The sequence below is a fragment of the Triturus cristatus genome, chromosome 12, assembly GCF_964204655.1.
Source record: "Triturus cristatus chromosome 12, aTriCri1.1, whole genome shotgun sequence".
NCBI classification, from domain to species: Eukaryota; Metazoa; Chordata; class Amphibia; order Caudata; family Salamandridae; genus Triturus; species Triturus cristatus.
Genome location: NC_140595.1, coordinates 204245538 through 204262626, shown reverse-complemented (window position 1 = coordinate 204262626; position 17089 = coordinate 204245538).

The following is a 17089-nucleotide window of genomic DNA, read 5'->3' as shown; positions in this document are numbered from 1 at the left end:
TTGCTAGTCTGAGAACAACGTACTCTGCTTGTGATAGCAGTAGTGTGAAGGGGCTATTCAGTCGACCACCCACTATCGTAGCGTGAACAACCACATCTTTAAATTGTTTCCTAAAGGTCTTATTATATTTAATTAATCTAAGGGTCTGTGGGAGTTTATTTCAAGCTATTGTGGCAAATTCAGAGGAGCTGCCCCTTCTTAGCCAATATGTATTTCGGAATGCTGAGAAGGTTGAAGTTCAAACATCGCAGTATTGTAGATGTGGAGTAGTGACTAAATCCGTATTGGGATATTTTGGTCCTGTCTCAAAGAAAGCTCTATGTACCAAGACATCAGATTTAAACAAAATAAAGTTATACAATGATAACAATTTCAGTTGTTTCAAACTCCCTGAGACTCTGATGTTAAAGTTTAGCACCCCGCTCCTGTTTTCTGCACTAGTTGTAACCTATTGGTTAGGTATTGTGGTTTACCCAGATAAAAACAGTTTGGATAGTCAAAAAAACTCCTGTTGGGCTTGTATATTCAAACTCAGGCACACTCAACACGGTTTCCAATCTCGTTCCGTACTTAATGTGCACCCCAGATGAAATTAAGGTACAAACACCACACAATATAATTTTATTCTGAATACAACCGTCCAATTATAGGGACTCTTGTGTCGTCCTCCTCCCAGCCTCGTACTCGTTTTACATGTTCTGTGATGTAGTGTCTTTTATTGTAATATAGGTCCCCTCCCTTCCGTTTTGAAGGGGTTCATAACGATGGATTTTATTAAGTTTTATGTATTTTAACAACTGTGTATTGAAATATGATCAGTTTGGCTTTTAGATGAGATTTGATGTATGACTAAAGGGTTAGAGAACATTTTTTTTTTGTATAAAAACATAGGTGTGGTGTTTGTACCTTATTGTCATCAGGTGCGTACATGTAGTACGGAACGAGATTGGAAACAGAGTGTTGAGTGTGCCTGAGTTTGAATATACAAGCCCAACAGAAGTTTTTTTGACTTAATAGTTCTCCACGGTGCCCTGTCCCTGTGGGGAAGTGTGACCCCTCTCTGCTTAACTTCGTCTTTATTTAGGTAACCAGAAAGAGGTACACTTTGTAAAGAGTCCAGGCAAGCCGCAACTGGTTTGCAGAGGCCCAAATTACATCCCAAATGCTGTCATTTGTGGTGCTCTGGGTGAGCAGTTAGAGGGTAGTGCTAAGCATTTATTGCACACACAAAGGCAGTGAGTGAGTGTAGGAATCAAACTCGGTATATGCACAGTCCAGTGAGTTGCCAATGGCAAGAGGTTAAAGTAGATAATACCCAACTCTCAATTTAGTGGTAGCGGGCTGAGCAATTAGGTTTATCAGAGTAGTGTGAATGTATTTGGCATACATACTCCTGCAAAGCAGGAGCACACACTCCATGACTAACTCAAGACCGATGTTTTGTAAAAATATTACTTTAGTTACTTTCTATATCTGATAGACTACTAGCCGCAGATTCCTTCATGTAGAATTATCCCCAGGCATGAGACTGGATCCGGAAACTTTTTGCCACAGCATCCCTGCGCGCCGGGGGCGGGCGACATCACGCGACTCCGACCAGGCATCGTCAGTGTACGGGACGTCAGCGAGGTCACATAAGACCTGCCCTGGCGTGCCTACGTCAGTTTTTTCCTTTTCCGCGTTTAACGCGGATCCGATTCTTGCTACGAGCCTGTTTAGTCCCCTTTTTCTTCCATTTCCTTTTGGAACGGAACAGTTTGCGAATGCCTTAGGGTTTTAAGACTTGCGCGTCTTGTGGGCATCTTATGTCGGCGACGGACCCTCACCTCATTTGTCTGTGGTGTTTTAGGGAGGATCACGGCACCACAGATTGTACGGCGTGCCAACAGTTGAAGCCGAAGTCGCGGCGGGAGCGCCTGATGAAACTTCTCTTGGCGCGTCTCTCCAGGTCAACGTCCTCCCTTCTGTCTGCTTCGGATGGCTTCAGATACGGCCGTGGTCGCCATCCTCGCCCTTCTCCGATGTCACGTGAGTGTCGCAGTTGGTCCCCGGGGGGCTGGTTTCCCGCCTCCCAGGGGCGTGGACTCTCCGCGGTTGATGCGGCCCCACGTGTCGTCCTATCCACCATTTCCCGGTGTTGGAGCATCGAGAGTCCAAATGGAGGCATACGCGGCTGCTTTGCAGGCCTCGCTGGCGTCTCCTCCTCCTTCCCCTCCTGGGGCATCAGCAGATCCCTCGCTCTGCGCAGGGCCCTCTGCGGCGCCGACTGGTTCGGATCCAGGCTTGGAGGATGTGGTACTGTTGGGGTGCGGCTCCTTTGGGGCACCTCCTTCAGGCCACGGCATCTCTGCCTCGCCGCAAACTACCGCGGGGGCCCCTGTGATGTCGTGGGAGGTCGCCTGGGCTCGGGTCGCATCCCCGAGCCCGTCTCGGTCCTTTGACAGGGTGGTCCTGTCTAAGGCCGAGGTGACGCCGCTACGGCGCCGGCAGCAGCTGGACTGTGCGGAGCCACAGGGGTCAGTGGACCCTCCTCGGCCCGCTCTGGGTCGAGGCCGAAGGAAGACCCCTCGTCCCTCTCCAGGCTCCCCTCGTCCCTCCCTACAGGCGGCTGCCTCGTCGGAGGTTGAATCGTCCCTGGCGCCACCACATGGGTTGCCGAGCGATCTTTGCCTCATTCTGGGCCGCGGCTGGCGGAGGGCTTCGTGCCACTCCCCAGGCCCCTTTCGTTCCCCCACGCAGGTGGCTGCCTCTGAGGGGGTCGGGTCGGCGTCACTCCGGCGCCACCCCGGGGCTGGTGTGGCTCCAGCTCTACTCCGGTGCGGGGTGACTTGGAGGTACCTTGTCTGGTGATGCCGGCTGGTGCCGACGTCCTACCTCAAGCAGCGGATTCTACAGCTCCGCGCCGGGGTCGTACCGCGGATTCGTCTTCGGGCACTCCTTCTCCGGAGGCAGTCTGCATATTGGTGTCGTCCTCCCCGGAGACTGGTCGCCGTGTGGTGTCTTTTTCACCGGCGTCGAAGGGCAGCTCCCTGCCCTTCCTGGGGCAGAGGTGTTCGTCGGAAGAGCAGCAGGTCCCTCATTCTTCGGCTCATTCTGACTTCCAGCTTTGGCCCTTTCCCGCCCCTCTTGGCCTCGGGGACGGCCGCCTTAGTTTGCACCCGTCGGCCACGGAAGAGCGGATTTCTCCACCGCAGGGCCCTACGGAGGCGGGTGCGGCCTTCGCTCACGCGGTGTCCACGGCTGTGGGCATCCTGCGCATGGGTGACCCGGTGGTTCATTTTCCGGTGGACCATCTATTGGAGGTCCTCCACCAGGACTCTGGTGGGAGGGAAATTTTACTTACCTTTGAAGGTTCGCTCCTTTCTTCCCTGACAGGTGCTTGTAGGCGTCCTCCCAGCACCGCGTGACCCGCTGTGTCTTTCCCTTCACCCCTCAGCCGCCAGCCTCCTTTTGCGGACTACTTTTCCCTCCCTGCCACCACTGTTGACTCTGCTGTCCCGAGAGGTCCGCTGGCTGGACTCTTGGGGACGCAACATGTTCTCCTCGACCAGCGGGCCCTTAACACCGTGTGTGTGCTGGCTAGGGCCTCCTCCTGTTTGTGGGTCTCTGGGATCTGCAGCGTCCCAGGAGTCTGACCTGGTGGACTTACGGCATCATGCATTGGATGGCCGGGAGCTTGCTGCGTGCGTTCTCCGCTCCGCTCTGGACATCTCAGTGGTGCTGGGCCGGGCCATGGCTTCCTCAGTCGCTCTCCGTCGCCATGCTTGGCTTAAGAACTGAGTATTCCCAGAGAATATTCGGGAGCGGCTCATTGACCATCCGTTTGGTGGCAGCCTGTTCCATGCCCCGGCCGACACCGCCTTCCAAAGGCTCTTGGCAGGGCTCTGTCCTCCTCCTCCTCCTCAGCCTTATCCTCCTCCTCCGTCCCCTCCTCAGTGACTTCTGAGTTGGGTTGATTCTGGACTTTCTTAAGCTGACTGTTCTGGCTGTGCGGTCTTTTTTTCTGGCAGTTTACGTCCTTCCTTGGGGCGTTGGCATTGTTGGCTACTGGACGGCCCTTGTTTTGATTGCGTGTGGTTCTGCAGGAGTTGTTGCGCATTCTTGCACCTAAGATTGGGCTTTCTGTTTTGCTTGGGTTGCTTGTCCAGCCTTCAGCGCAGGTGTTTTTTTCCCCGTAGCTCTTTTGTTTTTTCCTCTGCTGCGGAAGTTCTTCCAAAGAGCTTTCCCTTGTCTTGGGACTTTAAGTACCCTATGTGGGGTAGTTGTAGCTGTCATATGGCTTGTGCTCTGCTAGAGGGTTCCGGTCGCCTTCGGGTGCCTGTTCTCCATGGCGTTTAAGTAGGTTGCTTTTGCTTCCTGTGGTCGTGTGCGCGGCCACTCGTAGTGGTGGCCCGGGCACCTCCTCCTCCCTCTGCTTCTGTCCTGAGGTCTGGGATGATCCTGTGTCTCCCTTACTGGGCGTCGCCTACTCTGCCTTCCTAGGGCCTCTGGCTGTTGTTCTTGCTTCTGGCTTTGACTGCCAGCGCTGTTCTGGCTGGCAGGCTGCTTTCCATATGGAGTGGGTTTGCCTTCTTTTCCCTAGTTTCCTTGGGCCCTCTAGGCTTCTTCTTTTTCTTCTGCTTTCCTGTCTTGGCATTGGGCGGAACTTATGTTGCGTTGTGGGGGAGTGGGGTGCTTCAGCCTCTCAGTCCTTGTTCTTGGTTCCTCTGCTGTGAGTGTACGAGCCTCTTCAGCCTTCTTTCCCTCCTACATCCCCTTGGGGTCGGTGGGGTCCTGCTTGTGAGGGTTCCCTTGGCCTGGCAGGGGCGAGGTTCTACCTGATCCACAGATCTGGTTCCCTGTGGGGCCCTCTGTTCTGCATTGGCTGGTGGGGTCTTTACGCAGACCCTCCTTCCCAGGGGGTATTGCTAGGGTATCTATTCTACGTGAAGGAATCTGCGGTTAGTAGTCTTTATCAGATGTACGAGTTACTTACCTTCGGTAATTATGTATCTGGTAGAGACGATTCTAGCCGCAGATTCCTTCACGGCCCGCCCTTCCTCCCCTATTCTGCAAGGACCCTTGGGTTGGTCTTCAGCACCCACCTCCCGGTGGGGGGCTGTCTCCTGTGAGTGCCTTCCTTGTTCTTGACTGGTGGCTCTGAAGGTAAGTAACTCGTACTTTAGGAACAAAGTTTAACTTAGTTACAGGCAGGGAATACTTTTCAAAAAAGGCAGTAGTAATATTTTATAGTCGTGGACGTACTTTTTTTAATTGTCAATTCAGAACAGCAACAATCAGTACTGGTACCAGTTAAACAGTCGGCGGTAATCGACAGAGTGCAGTGCAATCCTAAGGAAGGAAAACAGTGTTATGTATCAGCGGGTAAGTACACCACTTGCGTTGCTAGTTTTCGAGGGTTAGTCAGACTCTGAGCAAGGGCCAGTTTGTGCTGGGCATTGCATCAGCAGCAGCACTAGGGTGGCTAGGTGCAGAGTTGAGCCTCTATGCTGAAGCGGTCGATACCGGTAATGGCGTTTGCTCTCGCGGTCAGCGGAGAACAATGGGAATGAATGGGAGTCAGTGGGCCACAATGCGAGTCACTGTAGATCGAAGGTAGACTCCACCAGCCCAATCGTTGCGGGTATGAAAAATGCGCAGGGGTTTTAGGAGTTCTACTGATGTTTGACCGTCTCAGAGAGGCCACGATCGAGCAGGCGGGGCAGGAGGTGTTTGGCAGGGCCACTTGAAGGAGCATGCAGGCTCTCTGGAACGGAGCTGGGGTCAGCTTGGGTCGAGAGGAACCCTCTAGGTCATGGAGGCTGTCCAGCTGCGGTGCTTTCTTCTGGCAGTGCGCGCTGCGGTGTTGTGTTGCCTCAACTCACTACTACAAAAGGAACCACAAGTGTCGATCCTCAACTATTGTGGTCTTTGTATCGGCGGATGCCGGGGGCTAGTGCCTCTAGCCCAAAGGGAGGTTCTTGGAGATAGGGTGAAGGCAATTAGGTCTCTGGGGTTTCTTGTAGGTCTGGCAGGATTCTGGAGGGACAGCAGTTCTAGTTCTCAAACTTGCTTCAGGCGACCGGGTTCTTGCCAGGTTCGGTCTGCAGGGGTGCAGTTCCTGGTCTTGCAGCGTTCTTCTTCCATCTTCTTATTTTGGTCCATCGAACCTGAGGAACAAGTTTCAGGGGAGCCCTTAAATACTAATTTTAAGGGAGTTAATGAGGTTGAGGGGTAGTAGCCAATGCCAATGGGTGACTACACACTTTCGGTGCCCCCTCCTTTTGGGAGGGGGTCACATCCCTGTTCCTATTAGGCTTTATTCTCTGATTCAAGATGGATAATTTCTGAGAGAGAGATTCACCTCAGCGCCTGGCTGCCCTAGGGCTGTGCCAGGCTGAGGTGGACACTTCTACTCTGCTTACTAATTTCCCCACCTGTCCTGTTGTCAAAAGTGAGGCCTAGACATCGGGGTGTGCATCTCCACTCGGAGCTGCCCAATCAGCAAATCACAAGGTGAGAGCTTTTGAGGCTTTTCACCAAGTGTTGCTGTTCCTGCTAGGGGGAGGCGTGAAGAATCTCCATTCAGAGCAGGCTTTGTTTCTGACCTCTGAGAGCACAAAGGCGCTCACCCCTTGAGTTCAAAAACCTGTCTGGTGGTGGCTGGCTGGCGGGGACCAGTCAGCCAATACACTACAAGTGGGCGTTTTTCAGGGGGCATCTTTAAGGTGCCCTAGAGTGCATTTTATAATAAATCCAACACTGGCATCATTGTGCGTTTAATATGCTGAGATATTGGTGCCAGGCTTCCCAGTTTTCAGTAAAACCTTCATGGTGCTATGGAGTTCGTAATGACAACCTCTCAGCCCATGGATTCAAAATGCTTTCACTGCACTTAAACTATCTGTGAATGGCACAGCCACCGTAGGGGCATATTGCTCATGTAGGTATGTCATCACCTGTGGTATAGTGCACCCTGCCTTAGAGCAGTAAGGCCTGCTAGAGGGGTGATCTACCCATGCCACAAGCAGTGTAGGTGGGCATGGCACATAGGGATGTGTTCCATGTCGACTCTTCAGTTTGGTCTGCACTACAACTCACATCCTGCCATGGCAGTGTGTGGGTGTTAAGTTGAGGGGTCTCTGAGGGTGGCATTATACATGCTGCAGCCCTCAGGCATTCTCTGGTCACAAGGCTCTTTAGTAATAGGGATTCCTTTAACAAGGGACTTGCATGTAACCCAGAGTTGTGCCAATTTTGGAGACAAAGGTACAGTTTTGGGAAATAACACCGGCCCTGTGAACATGATTGGCAGGGACCCAGGCCAAACTCAGTCAAGTTAGCATCAGTTATCTGGCAAAACATTAAGGGACTAACCATGCAAAAAGGGGCACTTCCCTACAGTGAGACACACACTCAAAGAAATCGGACACCAATCCATAAAAAGAGCACTTTTTATATGAATTTAGATACCAAGATCATCGGAATCGGGTAGATCGTTTTTGAGTTGGGCATTTTTATACGTTTGAAGAGTTTACGGTGCAATTTCCTGCAATTTCCGGAGATGTAATGTTATCCTAAGAGGGAACACATGTATTGCATTCGAGCACTTGTAAGCAGCTTGGAGGCCCCTTCTCCCGGACTTCAGGTGAATATGGGGCCCCTTCTCCTGGACTTAAGGTGAATATGGGGCAAGGTCCAAGGCCACTCCAGCAGGTCACCTCAGGAGGCTCTGGGGCGTTTGAATGCAGAGGTGGGTTAGCGTCTGGTGCCTCATTCACTACAATGGGGAACAGTCTGGTTAGAAAAAGGCTGGGACTGGGGAGCCAGTCCTGGGAAGCCCACAAGGTGTTCGACCCTTGAGATGCTCGGGCACATAGGGACACAGTTGGTCCACTTAGGCTGTGGCGCTCTTTTGGCATCTGTTTCTGTGCTGAAGTCACTCTCAGTTGGAGTGGGGCCTGCAGAAAGAAGCTGCAGGTAGTGACTGGAAGTCCAGTCTGGCTAAACCTAATGGTTGGTTTCAGCTTTTGTGGGTGAAGAGGCACTTTGTTTTGGGTGGTGGCGGTCGGTTACTCAATCTTTGGCTTTGCAGTAGGGGTGGGGTAAACAGGACAATCTGAAAGAGCCACGTTGGTGATAGATTCCTTACCTTAGAATATACCCAGGCGTCAGACTGGATCCGGAAAGTTTCACTTAGCAGTACCCCTGCACATCAGTAGGTGGCGTCGTGCGGCTCCGCGTCCGTCACTGGCATTGTAAGCGCCGAGATGACGCCACGGAGAGAACTTAGGCGCCACCCATGCGCGCTGACGTCCATTCTTTCTTTTTCCGCGCCAGCAAGCGCTGATCTGGATTGAGCACGTACCTTAGTCACTTTTTGACTACTATTTTGAGACTTTTTGTCTCCTCTCTTTATCCTGGTGCACGTAGGGATGCCCGGCTTTAAGTCCTGTGGGGCCTGCAGCTGGAATATGTCGGTGGCGGACCCCCACGATGTTTGCCTCTACTGCCTGGAGACTGCCCACGACTCCCGGGATTGTCGAGCCATGGCCCCCAATGCCTTGCGGGAGCGGCGTAGGAAGTTGCTGGAGGTCCAGCATTCGTCATGCTGCTGCTCCGGGTCCAGGGGCTGTTCCCGGGACCGCTCGCGGGACTGGAGTAGTCGCTCCTCAGGCTCCAAGTCTTCGCCTTCGGATTTCGTTAAGCGACGCCATAAAAAAAAGTCGAAGAAGCGTGTTCGCTATCCGACGTCCCCCCATCGCTCCCCGGAGGCGGACGAGGTTAACTGGGGCTTCGCCCCGGCGGCTCCCCTGGATCCTGGAAGTCCCGCGGCCTACCCGCCATACCCGGGTCCGTCGGCGACTCCCGAACAGGTGCAAGAATTACTTGCTACCATGGACCGCCTTTTTTGGCCACGGGCTCCTGTCGGGCCCTGCGGTCCCGTGTCCAGATCCTGTTGGCCCTGCGGCTCCGCCACCAGCGCCAGCCCCGGCGCCACAGGATCCTGTGCCAGCGGCTCCGGCGCCACGAGGTGCGGCATTGCCGGCTCCAGCGCCGCCCTCAGCTCCTCCCTCGGTGCCGCCCTCTGCGCCACACTGGGTGCTGTTTATTCCTCCTTTGCCCCGATTCCAGGACCATTCTGTTCAGGCCTGGGATCCGCATTGGGGTCCGGCGCCATTCGTCCCTTCTCTGGCTTTGCCGCCAGGAACGGCCCCCTCTACGCCAGAGGCGGACGACGACTGGGAAGGGTCCGAAGACCCCCTTGCCCGGCAATGTGACTCCGAGCAGGATTGGGTTGACTACTTGGAGGAGGCAGGCGACCTCGATGTCTCCTCTGACACAGGGTTCGCCCCCCTGCCTATGATGGAGGAAGGTGCCTCCTACACGAAGGTCCTCCGTCGGGCGGCTGAGGCCCTTAATCTTGACCTCCCCACAGGGGCCCACAAGACCAACCTCCTCAGCGAGGTGCTCCAGATGACGTCTACTTCTTCGGAGCCGTTGCTTCCCTTCATTGATGCCCTTACCGAAGTCCTCTTGGGCACTTGGTCGAGGCCGGTCACGGGGCCCTGGTGGATAAAAACTGCGCCACCGACCAGCGCCCGGTGACCCCGCCTTTTTGACTACTCACCCTACGCCCGAGAGCCTGGTCATTCAGGCCTCGACGTTGCAGAGTGCTTTTCCTACGGCCCGCCAGATACGGACTCTAAACGGCTGGACCGCTTTGGGAGCGGTTCTCTTTGGCCAGCTTGGGGTTGCGGTTGGTAAACACCGCCTGCTTGTTGACCCACTACTCCCACGCGGTGTGGGATGCTGTTGCTCAGGTGTTGCCTCAGTGTCCTGAGGAGGTGCAGGCTGTCCTTTCTCAGGCAATTGCTGAGGGTAAGGATGCGGCTAGGTTCGCAATTCGGTGTGGGTTGGACACCGCTGACTCATTGGGCAGGGCGATTTCTACAACTGTGGCGTTGCGACGTCATGCCTGGTTGCGTTTGACTGGGTTTTCGCCTGATGACCAAAGCTCGCTCATGGACATGCCCTTTGATGGCACCCGCCTGTTTGGCGACAATCCTGACAGTGCCCTGGAGCGCTTTAAGGATTCGCGGGCTACGGCCAAGTCCTTGGGCCTTTCTGCTAAGAGTTCGACCTCTCCTTTTTTCGTTCCTTTCGTGGCCAAGGTAGAGGCAGTCAGGCGAGCCTGGGCAGAACCAGCCCCAGCGCGGATGGGGTCGTGGTTTCCGCAGGGGCGAGTTGGGGAACCAGCGTGCGGGTCCGTCCACCTCCACCCCCGCTGCTACCGCCCCCAAACCTTCCTAATCTGAGCTTTGGGGAGCACCCCACGCCGTTGGGTGGCAGGATCCGCCACCACCTCCCTCACTTGCGCGTGATTACATCAGACAGATGGGTGCTGCAGATTATCTGCTACGGTTACTCCCTTCCCTTTCAGTCCTCCCCTCCTGCCATGCCACCTCGGTGCCACCGCATGTCGGGGGATCACTTGGCTCTTCTCTGACAGGAAGTCACGGCCCTCTTGGCCAAGGGGGCCATCAAATGCGTTCCTGGGCCGGAAGTAGGGAGTGGTTGTTATTCCTACTACTTTCTGGTCCCCAAGAAGGACAAAGGGGGTCTGCGTCCTATCTTGGACCTCCGGGACGTCAATTGCTTCCTCCGGAAGAAGTTCAAAATGCTAACTCTGGCTCAGGGCTTGGCTGCCCTCGACGCTGGAGACTGGATGGTAGCGTTGGACTTGAAGGACACATACTCACATTCCCGTCCTGCCGGCCCCCCGGAGTTACCTGCGGTTCACGGTAGTCCAGGAGCATTTTCAGTTTGCCGTGCTCTCCTTCGGCCTTACCAGCGCCCCTCGGGTGTTCACGAAAGTCATGGCGGTGGTTGCAGCTTATCTGCGCAGGTCGGGGCTGTCCGTCTCCCCCTACCTCGACGACTGGTTGTTGAAGGCGGGCTTGCCCCAGGCAGTCGTCCACCACCTTCAGACTACGGACGACCTCCTGCATTTGCTGGGGTTCTCCATCAGCGTGCCCAAGTCGCACCGGAGTCCCTCTCAGAGGCTCCCCTTCATCGGGGCGGTTCTGGATTTGACGCTGTTTCGGGTTTATCCTACCGAGCAGCGAGTCCGGGATATTCAGGCTAGAATCCTGACCTTTCAGCCTCTGTCCCGGGATTCAGTCAGGGTGACCCTCTGGCTCCTGGACCGGATGGCCTCCTGCATCCTGCTATTGCCACATGCCAGATGGCATATTCGGGCTCTGCAGTGGGACCTGAAGTTCCAGTGGGCGCAGCATCAGGGCAACCTGTCCGATCACGTCCAGATCTCGGAGGGCACTGCACGACAATTGCAGTGGTGGCTCACGAATCGCGATTGGGTCAATGGCAGATCCCTCTCCCAACCGGACCACACAGTGGTGACGGATGCGTCACTCCTGGGATTGGGTGGCCACTTGGGAGAGGCGGAGATCAGAGGACTCTGGTCTCCGGCGGAGTCCCTGCTCCATATCAATCTGTTGGAGCTTCGGGCGATCCGACTGGTACTGAAGGCATTCCTTCCCTCTGTCCGGGGAAGTGTGGTGCAGGTGTTCACGGGCAACACCACCGCCATGTGGTATTGCAACAAACCGGGCAGGGTGGAGTCCTGGACCCTATGTCAGGAGGCTCTGCGCCTCTGGACATGGCTGGAACATCAGGGCATTACCTTGGTGGTTCAACACCTGGCAGGTTCTCTGAACGCCAGGGCGGACGAACTCCGCCGCCGGTGCTTGATGGATCACGAATGGCGTCTGCATTCGGACCTGGCGCAAGGTCTCTTTCAGCAGTGGGGAGAGCCTTGGTTAGATCTATTCGCCACTGAAGAGAACGCGCAATGTCATCAGTTCTACGCGTTGGAATTTCCAAGGCGGCAATCGCTCGGCGACGCTTTTCGTCGTGAGTGGAGTTGTGGTCTGTTGTACGCCTTTTCGCCTATACCACTTCTGCCCAGAGTGCTGAAGAAGATTCGGCACGACCGGGCCCAAGTCATCCTTGTGGCTCCAGACTGGGCGCCAAGATACTGGTATCCCGAGCTTCTCGGCATGGCGATAGATCCCCTCAACCGTCTGCCTCTTCGGGAGGATCTTCTGTTGCAGTAGCAGGGAGCGGTCCTCCACCCAAACCTGTCCAGCCTCCACCTCCATGCGTGGAGATTGAGCGGCGACAGTTGACAGCTTATGATCTTCCTCCCAAAGTCTGTGATGTCATCTTGGCAGCCAGGCGTCCCGCCACTAAAACTGTATTCGCCTGTCGGTGGAACAAATTTGTGGCATGGTGCACTGCGAAGGCTGTGGATCCCCTTTCTGCCCCTCTTTCGGAAGTTCTTCTGTTCCTGCTTTCCTTAGCCCGGCAGGGCTCTGCTCTGTGCACTCTTAAAGGTTCTCTTTCTGCCATCTCCGCCTTTCTCCGGCTTCCTGATCAGCCTTCTCTTTTTAAGTCTCCGGTTGCTAACCGTTTCCTTAAAGGCATTACGCACACGTTTCCTCCCATACCGTTCATCATGCCTCAACGGGACTTGAATCTTGTTTTGACCTATCTGATGTGCGCTCCTTTCGAGCCCCTTCATACCTGTCCTCTGCATCTTCTCCCTCTCAAGACGGCTTTCCTGGTAGCTATCACCTCTGCCAGAAGAGTGAGTGAGCTCCAGGCTCTTTCTTTCAAACCTCCTTTCCTTTCTGTTCATCCGGACAAGGTGGTTTTAAGGACCCATCCTTCTTTCTTGCCAAAGGTTGTCACGCCCTTCCACATCGGGCAGACCATCACCTTGCCCACCTTCTTTCCTCCTCTGCATCCTTCAAGGGAGGCGGAGATGCTCCACCGTCTGGACCCAAAACGTGCGCTTGCGTTCTATCTGCAGCATACACAGCGGTTCCCGGTGAATGACCAGCTCTTTGTTGGCTACGTGGGCGCCAAAAAAGTTCAGGCCGTGCACAAACAAACCTTCTCGCGGTGGGTCGTTCTGTGCATCAAAGCATGTTACTTCTTGGCTAAGAAGGAGCCTCTTATGGGGCTGCGTGCCCATTCTACCAGGGCAACTGCAGCCACTACTGCCTTGGGACGCGGCGTTCCCTTGCAGGACATATGTCAGGCAGCTATGTGGGCCTCGCTGCACACGTTTACCAAGCATTACTGCCTTGACAGTCAAGTCCGGAGAGCCTGCTTCTTTGGCCGTTCTATTCTGTGACTTTCTGGTGTAATTTGTTCGCAGACCTACCACCGGGGTTGGTATTGCTGGGGTATCTATTCTAAGGTAAGGAATCTATCACTAACGTGTCTTTCAGATGTACAAGTTCTTGCTTGTGTAACGATATATCTGTAAGAGACATTAGTTAGTGATAGATTCCATACCGCCCCACCCATCCTCCCCGTTCTGCGAACTGATTACTAGGGTTAAGGTCATCTAGTTTTCTGCACCATTGGTCAGTATCTTGCATGGCTCTGCATTCCTGGCGTGGAAAGTCGTGTACAGAACGGTCGTCAGCGCATGGGTGGCGCCAAAGTACTCTCCGTGGCGTCATCTCGGCGCTTTCGATGCCAGTGACGTACGCGGAGCCGCACAACGCCACCTACTGACGTGCAGGGGTACTTCTAAGCTAAACTTTCCGGATCCAGTCTGACGCCTGGGGATATTCTAAGGTAAGGAATCTATCACTAACTAATGTCTCTTACAGATATATTGTTGCACAAGTAGTAACGTGTGTTGGGCCACTTGTGAAGTGGGGCTCACTGTCCCTGAAGTCTCTCGATGTGCAGTTTGGTTTTCCTCAGCATTGGTGTCCAGACTGGACACGACAAGCCTAGGTTGCTGTAAGTGGTCTTGTACCCCAGGTGTTGGGGACTGTGCAGCTCCTGTCAGTCCGTGTGCCCTTTATACTGACCTGTAGGAGCCATTGTCGTCACCTCGGCGCACTGATGTAAGATCTATGTTCGAGGCATATGAGCTGTAGATCACACACTTATGCATAGATCGCCATCTGTTGTTGGGCCCAGATGTTTGCATTTTGTTGTTGTCCTGGAAAGTCTTTGGAAGTCACGGGATAGGTGGCTCCTCCTTTGGACAATAGTGCGCATGGGCATCTACTCCATCGTCAGATTGTTTTTTTCCGCCATCGGGCTCGGATGTGTTTATCACGCTCCAGTTCGGTGCTGTTACCGATCCAACTTTTGACGCGCAATCCTTCACCCTTTTCTCTGGTATTGTTCCGATCGCATTCCCTACTCTATGCGCATCTCTACATCGAAGTCTTCAATTCCGGTCGTCGAAGAAGGCCTTTGGGCCTACCTACGCCATTACATCTGGCTCATGGAAAGGACTCCTTTTAAAAAGTGTCCTCAATGTGGATCCAAGTTTCCACACACAGATCTGCATGAGGTGTGTAACCTCTGCCTTTCACCGAAGCATGAGGCCAGAGCCTGCCCAGCTTGTGCCTCTTTCCGCTCCAAGAAAATGATCCGGGATCGTTGAGCTTGAAGAAGCATGGCTCAATCGTCAACATCCATTCCCAACATCTCTCAGGAGGGCGTCTATGTACCAGAGCAGGAGTGGGTCGAAGAAGACCTAGTCAGTGCTTCCGAAGTCAAAGACTCCGACATCGAAGATATCACCCCAGGGCAGCGTGTCGTAAGTAGTGACGTAGACCCCGGTTCCCTTCCCCCACCTCCGAAAAAGGCTTCGGTAACACCTTCACCTTCGGGCCTAGGTGCACACCGGGACAAGACTTCCCACGTCCCGCCTTCGGGCCCGACAAAGAAGTAGTCACATAAGCCTTCATGCCACTCGGGATCGAGTCAGCCTGCCGTGGGTGCCGAAACCCAATCCCCGGCACCCAAACAGAAACTGTCGTCCCACTCTGTGCCGACCACTGCCTCCACATCGACGCACTCGGCACCGAAACCTACTGGTATCGACCCCTTGACTCCGAAAAAGTCATCGGAACCGAGTAAAAAGCCACTTTCAAAGAGTACAGGTTCTCAACCTACGGAACCAAAAAAACACTCAGAACCGAAAAAACAACCGTTTCCACAGGCTCCTTCAGAAATTAAGAAATCTCACGATGCCAAGCCTAAACAACATAAATCAGCTCCAGATTTGGCACCACGCAAACCTTCGGAACCGAAAAAATCGGCGCCAAAAGACCTACCTCCACAAGAAGAGCTTTTTCAACCAGGTCCAACGCAAAAAAACTCTTCTTAAAGACCCAAAAACAGGTCAACTACTTCTCAGCTCCAAGAAGAGAACAAGGGACATGCCTGTACCGACTCCATCTCCACCAAAGAAGAGACACATTGCAACATCTCCTCTCAGAGTACCTTCTCCACCTCCTCCTTCTCCCCCTTCACACCACTCCCCTACTCTCTATCTCCACTCCCCTCACCATCTACTCCACCTCAGGACGATGATGACACTTCTGGGGACGGGGGGGGGGGGGGGGGGGGGGGGAACGGTGCAAACAAACCATTAGGGGATCATAGTCAGGCTTACACCCCAGGCGACCCATGGGACAATTATGGCACGCCAGATGTCCCTGACATGGCTGGCTTTAGAGATTGTGGCACTTTGTTTGGAGCCCCCTCCCCCAGCAAACATTATTTTTTGCGTTGTATGGTTTCTCGGCCGCATTTTAAATGTATACTGGATACATTTGAGTATATAAAATGTATGCTCAGATATCATGTAAATTAAATAGGGATTAGATGGGGAACAGGGATTACGACACCATCAGTCAAATATAACTTTTATTTTATAGCCTAAAACAATATACATATCTTGTTGATGTAATTAACATTTTCTAACTGTTAATTTTGTCAAATACAATTTGCGGATTTCAAGTAAATTTACCTTTACGGGCTTTCATTTTTGTGAATGCCAATATTGATGTGGATAAGTCCAGTTGTTGTGCAATATCATTTTCAATGGATAGGATTATCAAAAAGATTGCAAAATGGAGCTGTGGAAAGGGGACGAAATGTCCAAGATGTGCCCTCCCCGAAGTGGACTTAATACACGTTTGCCACTTGCAAAGAACTCTATACTATTAAACGGGATATTTCGATCTTTCTCTCAAAAATTTTTGATATGATATCGAAATAACAACTGCAGAAATAGTTCTGGGCGTTGAGGGGGAGCTTCGTCCAACCCCAACAAGGGATTTATATTTATTTCAATGTCAATACTAAGAATTTGCTTAGCGGCCGCATGGTTAAATTCACAACCACCCTCGTTTCAACAATGGCGTGCACGTCTACTTGCTACTTATAGCTTTGAAATAGCAATATATAGATGCTAAGGTTTGAACAAGAAAAAGAAAGGTCTATTCATTTGGGATCCACTAAGAGCATGGATAGAAGGTACCGCATAACTCAGATTAAATGTAGCTATGTTATAACTTTCGTCTTTTTTTGTAAAATGTATATATATACAAATCAATTGTAAATGCCTGTAATCTGCTGGGTGGAGGGGGGGAGGCGGGTTGGGTGGGGTTTTGTAAAATAAGTCATAAAAGCTCAATAAAGACTTGTTTAAAAAAAAAAAAAGGATAGGATTATCAAAGATGATAGCCTTTCATCTTTAAGTGTGGATCTTAACTGTTTTAATTAACTTTAACTAAGAAAAACTACTCTCTTCACTAGCTACTGCCACTGGAAGAGTTAAAAGTATGCGCAAAGCCTCCCAAATATTAGGAAATTTATCTTGCATACTCATGTCTTGAAGAAACTGGAATGCTTCACAAGGAGTATTTTTACCATCAGGAAGAGTGAATTGTAAGTGTTTTAATTCTTCAGTGAGGTCTGATGCATTAATATCAGAAAATTCGCCATCTGTAAGGGCTACATGTAAATACCTGCAATGAGCAGAAAGACCTTCATTTTTTTGTTTTTTTTGTTGAAACGTTTTTTATTGTTTTCCAAATCAACAACTCAACAAACATCCCCCTGCCTCCACCCGTCCAGGAAGTACCACACAGTTATCATCAAGACCAATTATCCAGGAGAAGGAACAACCTTCCCACCCAGTCCCCTACCCCCCCCCCCCCCATATGTCAGTGTGCCCCCGTCCCCTACCCCTCTT